Genomic DNA, 8,003 nt, shown 5'->3' with positions numbered 1-8,003 from the left:
ATTTGATTAGAATTATTAAAAATTCAAAAATCCAATTCAATTGTTTTTTTAGTCGGTTCAATCGATTTTTAGTTGGTTTAACCAATTTGTATTGGTTCTCAATTCAACGGATCAGTTTGGTTTAAACAACACTAGTATTATTTATTATGATACAGAGAAAGTATCGGAATTGAATGTATTATAGATACTTAAGTGGCATATAGGCTAAATTCTGGGAGCTGAAAAATGACATGTAATATCTTGGTACCCGACCTGATCGTCGAGTCTAAGCTACAGGATGCTATATTTGTTGCCGGAACAACTACTATCAATAATATTCAAATTAAAATCACTGAACACTCAAATACGAATAATTCATGCATATAAACCATTAACTGAACTTGGACAGGGTTGAGATCTAAGTCTGGTTTGGTTTCATTAGAACCAGCAGATTCTTTAGTGGGAGACAAAATGATTACCACCGGGTTTATAGTTGAGCGAAAAGAGTTATAAATAATTGGGAAAATGAGAGATATGAAAGCTCTGCATGGGGCGATGATTTAGAGATTTAAGTCTGAAAAGGAGGAAATCTAATGAACTAGTAAGGCTTTAAGTCCTTTAGTGATCGTAAGCTAAGAATTTACAAAACCTTTAAAGGGTTCTGCATGTTTATGGAAAACCATGTTTTAAACAGAAAAATTCTGAACTTAACTCATGATTTTGGCTATAATGCTTAGCTGCCAAGAGAATTGAAGCTCTAACATTTAAAAAAGTTAAGCTTGGGAGGTAAGAGTTGATACATGCACGGGAACGATTGAAGTGCATTTGAGTTCATTAAGTGGAACAAACTCCCAAGTTACCCGTTTCAAAAGAGGATCCAATTGAAATTATCATCAGGTTTAAAGAGGCGATTATGGGCCTGATTCAGCAAGTTTAGGCTGAACATCAGATGTCCAACTCTTATTGGACCAAAAATAACGTCCCAAGTACAAGCAATGTTTTGCATGTGGTTGTTAGTTTAGTTTAATTAATTCTACAGCTTTTAATTATGTCTTGTTTATTATATGCAATAATGTCTTCCATTATTAATCTACATCTTTTAATTGTGACATGCACTATGTGTTCTGCATTTAATAAAATCATGCATTATGTAACTCTTGTGTTAGTTAAGTTTGCATCATAAATTATGACATGAATTATGTAACTCTCATGTTAGTTAAAATTTGCATCATTAAATTAATTCATGCATTGAGTAACTCATTTGTTCATTTAATTTGCATTTTAAACCATGCATTTAAGCATCTTAGTTGCTAAATATGTTTGAGTTTGTTTATATAAGTATGTTATTTAATTTGGCCGTTATTTTTTAATGCATAAATTAGAGTGTCTTATTTTTATTTTAAATAAGGTGATTTAAATTGCATGTTCAATTAATTTGTGTGCACGAGTATTATTAAATATATTATTTTTATGAGTGTTTTAAATTATTTTTTAATGCTTAATTATCTATTTTTGCAGGTGACTTTTCATATGACTAAAGACTCTTTAAGTTGGACGGTTTATAGCTTTTTAAAGAACATTATGGAGGTAGTTTAATGGACTAAAGGAGCCTCTTCAAGTCTGAACGTTTTTGGAATCTTAAACCTTCATCATAATGCCATTTAAGAGGATGTTACACAAGCTTTTATAATTTGGTTTCAAAGGAGCTGAAAAGACATCAATTAAACACATTAAGGATACATTAAGTCTACATTGAGAATTGGCATGCCTTTTCAACTACATCAGATTTCAATGAAGAGACATGACTCATTGGCTTCCCTACATAAGTTTAAAACAAAATTAATGCTTGAAATAACCTTACTTAATTGTTGAAGATGAAAGGTCTTACATAGGCATTGGAATAGTCACAATACTTCCTATAAATAGTTTGTAAGAGGATAATGTTTAGGAGACTATGATGAATGAATATTTTTGAGTTATTACGAGAATTCTATCTCATTGTTCTTGAAAAAACTTACTTGGACTTATCAAGGTTCTCCTTGTGGCGTCAAACCTTTTACTTTTAAACTTATCACTTTCTTTCTTTCTTTCTTTTTTTGTTCTGAAGTGTGGCATTCTAACATACTGATGGTTCCTATTTTGCTAAATAGTGGGTCACAGTCTTCTTCTTCTTCAAAGACTTGTTTGTTATTTATCCAATACCATTTCCGTCCTTTCCATCAAATCAATAATCATTAATCCCATTTTCACCTTAAAGTCTATTTCGAAACGATACAACATTAGACGATCGGGCAACTCAACGTCTTGTAATCAAATTCATGATTACGAGCACACATCAAGAGTCATCAGGTTAGTTTCTACACTCCATTCTTGAAATGTTAAGTATGTTTCAGATTGTATAGGTACATGCATATCCACCACTTTAGTTAAGTAGGTATGAATTAACTATGATTTCTTGGAATTTCATCTATGAAATGCATGTGTTGCTTGTTTATAATAGTAGAATGTGAAAAGGAACTATTGATAGGTTAGACGAAGTTAGGAATGAGAAAAGGGTGATTCCATTAGAGACCGCCGTATGGTGATGTTGAGTGCACCCGTGATATGCGAAGCTCTAGGCCTTTTGGAGGGACACTGTAATGTTCGAGCATCAAGGTGAGGAGTGGAGAAATAGAGGAATAGGTGAAGGAATAGAGAAATTGGAATTTCGTTAATATTCTACCATCCAAGATTGCTGGGAGCAAATCATGATGTGCGAAGCTTCAGGCCTTATGCTGGGAGAGACACTTCGGTGTTCGAGCATCAAGGTAGATATGCAATAAATCAATGTCGATAGTTATAAGGTTCCATAGAGCAACACCATGACGGCGATCAGCAAGCTCTATGGGGCGACACTGCTACGACGGTAAGTCCTTCAAGGTGACGCCTCCAAGAGGTTTAAGGTGTAAAACCATTGTTTAACAATGACGACCAATAAAGTCCATCGGGACAGTAAACACGGGGTAGTCCACCAAGACAGTAAGCACGAGGTAGTCTGTTGGGACAATAAACACAGGATAGTCCATTAAAACTATGGATACAAGGTAGTTTGTTGGAACAAAGAACACATAATAGATCTCTATGATAGAAATCGTAGGAAGACACACAATCCAGGAAAAAGGGTTGGAAGAAAAAAAATTAACTAATGACAAAAAAATAATAAGCCAGCAGATTATTGGGAAATCTATCGAATAAGGAAAATGAAGTATAAAAGGAAACAATTGGCCAAAACAACAATCAGAAAAGCTGAAAGGGCATATGGGTGGCAACTGAGCAAGATTTAGACAAGGGAAATGACGTGCCAGTAAAGATTGGGGTAATGACAAGCAATAGATGTATCCAAGGATCGCCAATGAGGATCCACCATTAAGGTCCGCCAGAAGGCATTCAATAAATTTGGTATGCGAGAGTATGGTACTAATAAGGGATACCAAGTGACATATATGTTTGTCAAGACTATTAATCTAAAAGGAAGTTCTATCGTACCACGAAGCTAGTTCCAAAAAGGAAACCCTTACACAAGAGAAACCACAAACTTGTATAGTTGTTGAGATAACCATTTGATAGAAGCCGACGTCCATAAGGATCCTCTATAGATGGATGTGTTTCACCTTAAAGGAAAGGTATAGCGAAAAATGCGAGTTACCAATGAGTAATCCAAACAACAGTGTAACTCGAGTGTAGGTTAGGATAAAGAAGGGTAATATAAGAAATTCAGAAAAGAGGAGAGTAGTGTATTGAGAGCTCTATTGAGAATAGAGTGTTTAGATGAACTCCATCCCAATGAGGACGATAAGGGTACATCCCAATAAGATTCAAGATTTAAGAACTTAGTATTGGGGTAATAGGAAACAATGATTCATTCCCAAAAGTATGTTGGTAAAGTGAGAATCCGTCAAGATAACATAATATGTAGAAACCATTAAAACCCTATGGACAAGATATAAGCTCTACCAAGTTCTTATGGTACTAGCAATCGAACCACTAATAAGGAAAGGCTGAAAACATTTGAGAGCCTGCCAATTCACGCACGACCCGAAAGCCTGAGTAAATCAGGGAGTTAAATTATTTTAATTTCTTTTAATTTAATACCCCAGCTAAAAAGGGGTGAGCTATGCATGGTAGTAGCGAAGAAACTCATTAAGTTCATTTGAACTTACAAATGTTTTAGCTTATGATTGTAGAACTCGTTGGATAAGGAACTCGAGGTGGGATCAATCTAGATATTGGTAGAACAAGAATCAACGTTAGTAGGGAGTCATGCATATAGGTAGGGGTACTTTTAGAGGCTTCGCCTCAAGGTGGAACATATTGTAGTTATGAAGATCCTTAGAGTTTGAGTTTGCAGAAAATAAACTTTTATTTTGAGATTTTAAGGATTTAATTATAAGGAAATAGTTACTTCTTAATAAAGTTCGTCCTAAAATTTATCCAGCTTACAATTTGATATTCAGTCCTCCCTGGTGCACGATTTGCATTCACTTTTTTGGTTTTTCCCTTAAAAGAAAAACTGTGGAGAATCAAAATTGTTTGATTGACTATTGTGAATAATTGAATGTGAACATTATAAAATTGCCATAGCATGTCATGCATACATGAGATCAGCATGCCATATAGTTTAGGAAAGAATGTCACATGTACTTGTGATGCATATATTGATCATACATGATTGAAACCGGAAATTAAAAACCTTGTGTAACATCTCATACCTGGTTTGGTCACCAGACCCGAGTTACGAGATGCTACAAACAAATCAGGATAAACTTGTTCAACTTAACCATCAACTATACATAATTATACAAACATTAATCATTAACAATGAAAATAAAACAACATCAAGCTTCAAACTACTATAAAATTTGATCCGAGTTCGAATAAATGAATTAAATTATAAAACTTTTAAAACTTTGGACTAGTATTGATACTAAGTAAATAAGTATCAATATTTAGTAACAAGTATCGATGCGAAAATATTTATCGATATCATTTTAGCATTCTGCCAAATCAAAGTATCGATATTATATCCACAATATCATTACAAATTAGAAAATTATCGATACTAAATTTGTATTATGTCAATTTTGAAACTATTCATATGGTTTGTTATAGATACTTCAGTCCATTATATCAATACTTTCACTAAAAAAATATCAAGTTGGGAAGATCACTTCATACATATCTCAAAACCTAGCTTAAGGATGCATATAGACAAACATGTAACATATATATACACATCAAATCCAACCTAAATGTTTAACCAATATTCCCTCATTGGCACCACAATTCAAGTATAACCATTAACCATCCAAACTAAAACATAACTAACTTATCAAGATTGTTTATACATTAACTAAACCACAAACATCAAATGCTAAAATTCATCCATTCTTACCAAGTTTCCAAAGGCTAACATAATCCAACCAAATTTTGATAAATACCAAAACAAAATGGCCATATCAACAACAATTATCCAAGTTAGCTATCAAATGATATGCTGCCAATTCAAGTCACCAGAGCACCATATACATATTTACATCTCAAATAGCACAAATCATCACCAAGATACCTATTAACATAAACATACCAAAACCTTATTTACATGCCATTTATAAACGGGACAAAATAAACAAAAGCTACCGATAAAGTTGCTAGATAGTGCGATCTCCAATGATGTTTCAATCGACAGCAAGAGTTCGACAATCTACAAAGAAGAAAATTGAATAAAGTAAGCTTACGTAAAGCTTAGTAAGTTTTTAAAACAAAACATTACATACCTGTCAATTTATGTTTACAATTCATATATAACATAAAAATTACATTCTGTTGTCTTGTTCCATAATTTCTACCATGTCAAATGGTTAGGCCTGGATAAATCAAATCATCAAAACATAACATTCCAAGATACACATACCAAGTTATACACAATTCGTCTTATTTCATTTCCATTTCAATAATTAACTATTTTCCTGGAGGACTATAGTAAATTGACTTTAGATATGCCAAAGAGTAATACTCACACAATCTGACAAATGAGACATTAACCAATACACGATGCTGCTTACACAAGCTTCAAAGAATCCGTAACACATGTAGGATTTCAAGCTATGGGTTGGCATCCACCACCAGTACATTAGTACCTAAAACTATAAACACTGGCACAGAGTGCCTGGAACTGTAACATTGGGACATAGAACCTGGAACTATAATCATCGGCAACTAGTGCCTGGAATGCCTTAATGACATGTCATTTGTATCCTAGCTATTCACTAAGTTCAAACGATCTTTAACATGTATAAGGTAAACTTTGCATGACATTAACCATATACCAAGATTAATTGTATACCAACTCTCCATAGCATAGCATGTTTCAATTCAAACAAATACAAAAGCCATATTTTTCCATTCAAGTCTTTGATCACATTTGCAACTTACCTTAATCAACCATATTTATTATACACATATACAAATACAAATACAAATATATATATATACACACATATATATATACATCTATGCTTTCAACATTAATAAGCATAATAACATCTAATATGAATTTACCAAAACGCAATAGTTACCAATACTTCGACGAAGACTATCCAACGACTTTTCCTTTCCTGGGATTATCAAACGGCTAATCTGTTTATTAATCTAAATATAATAATTTAATTCAATTAACCAAATCCAATATCTTAAAGCACTTAAATTCGCATATTTGACTCTTAATCAACATTTTACACTTTTACCCCAAACTTTTATCTTTTAATCAATTTAGTCTACAAACCTAAAACTTTCAAATCTATTACAATTTAACCAAATCAATGTTACCTGACTTTTATATAATCTCTATATAGCCCATATTTATCATTTTTTACAAGAATTTCATGTAACTATAATACCAACTAAAAATACTTTACAGAATAATCCTATTTAACTATCAAGCTTATAAATTAATCATCAAACTTCAAAAATATCATAAATTCATCGATGGCATAAATCAAAACATTTAACAATTTTATGAATTACTCCCTAAGATAGCTAGATTAAGCTACAGCTGTAACGCATCAAAAATTTGAATTTCTAACCGTTGAATTCCGTCATAATTAAGTCTCTATTTCTATGACTATGATTCCTACGTATGTGTTCCATGTCAGGAGTTTGAGTCATGTTTTCGTTTTTGAAAGTATCATTATTTTAAGTTAAACTAACCTTTATTCCTCAGCCATCGACTTAATTTTAATTCAGTGCAAACATGTGTTAAGAATGAGCTCGTTGGTTCACTGATTAAGTTTCTGTATTCTGTCTGGTCCTGTATTTGAGTCCTGGAGTATGCATAGGAAACATTTTTGCTAAATGCTAGGAATCTGATCGGTAATTTGATAATACTCTAGAACGTCACTTTTTATGTGCTAATTGCATGTTTATTTTGAGTATGATCCTACTAATTTGGGCTGTTTATGGTCTTTTCTCTTTTAGGGACTAAAGTAAAAGCAAAAGTAAATTTAAGGGAGAAAAGCGTGAAATTAAAGATGAATTGGGCCAATATGCGAAGTAGGAGAAAAGGTGGTGCCGAAAATGTAAACATGGAAGACCCAAGGACAAATATGCAAAAGAATAGATTTTATAGCACAAGACTCTATTTTAATTTCAATTATATTAGGATAATTATTAAGGATTTTTATTTAAATTTAATTTTAGGATTTATTTTCATTTATCTTTAATTATCTTTATTTATTTGTATTTATCTTTTAGAATTTAATTAGGAATAGACTAGGTTTTCTAGTACTATAAATAGGAGATGGAGTGGCACATATTTGACATCTCTTTTTTCTGTAAACACTCCCTCTCTCAAAAACTCTACCTTTTGTTCTCTCCATATTTTCTTCAATAAAAATCTCATTTCTATTATATTTATTTCTTTCCTAAAAATCATGAGCCACTAAACCAATCTAGCCGAAGGTTGTCAAAATTCCCCAAAAAGGTTCACT

Source organism: Gossypium hirsutum, chromosome A13, assembly GCF_007990345.1.
Source record: "Gossypium hirsutum isolate 1008001.06 chromosome A13, Gossypium_hirsutum_v2.1, whole genome shotgun sequence".
Taxonomy (NCBI): domain Eukaryota; kingdom Viridiplantae; phylum Streptophyta; class Magnoliopsida; order Malvales; family Malvaceae; genus Gossypium; species Gossypium hirsutum.
Note: the sequence above shows the minus strand (reverse complement) of the source record.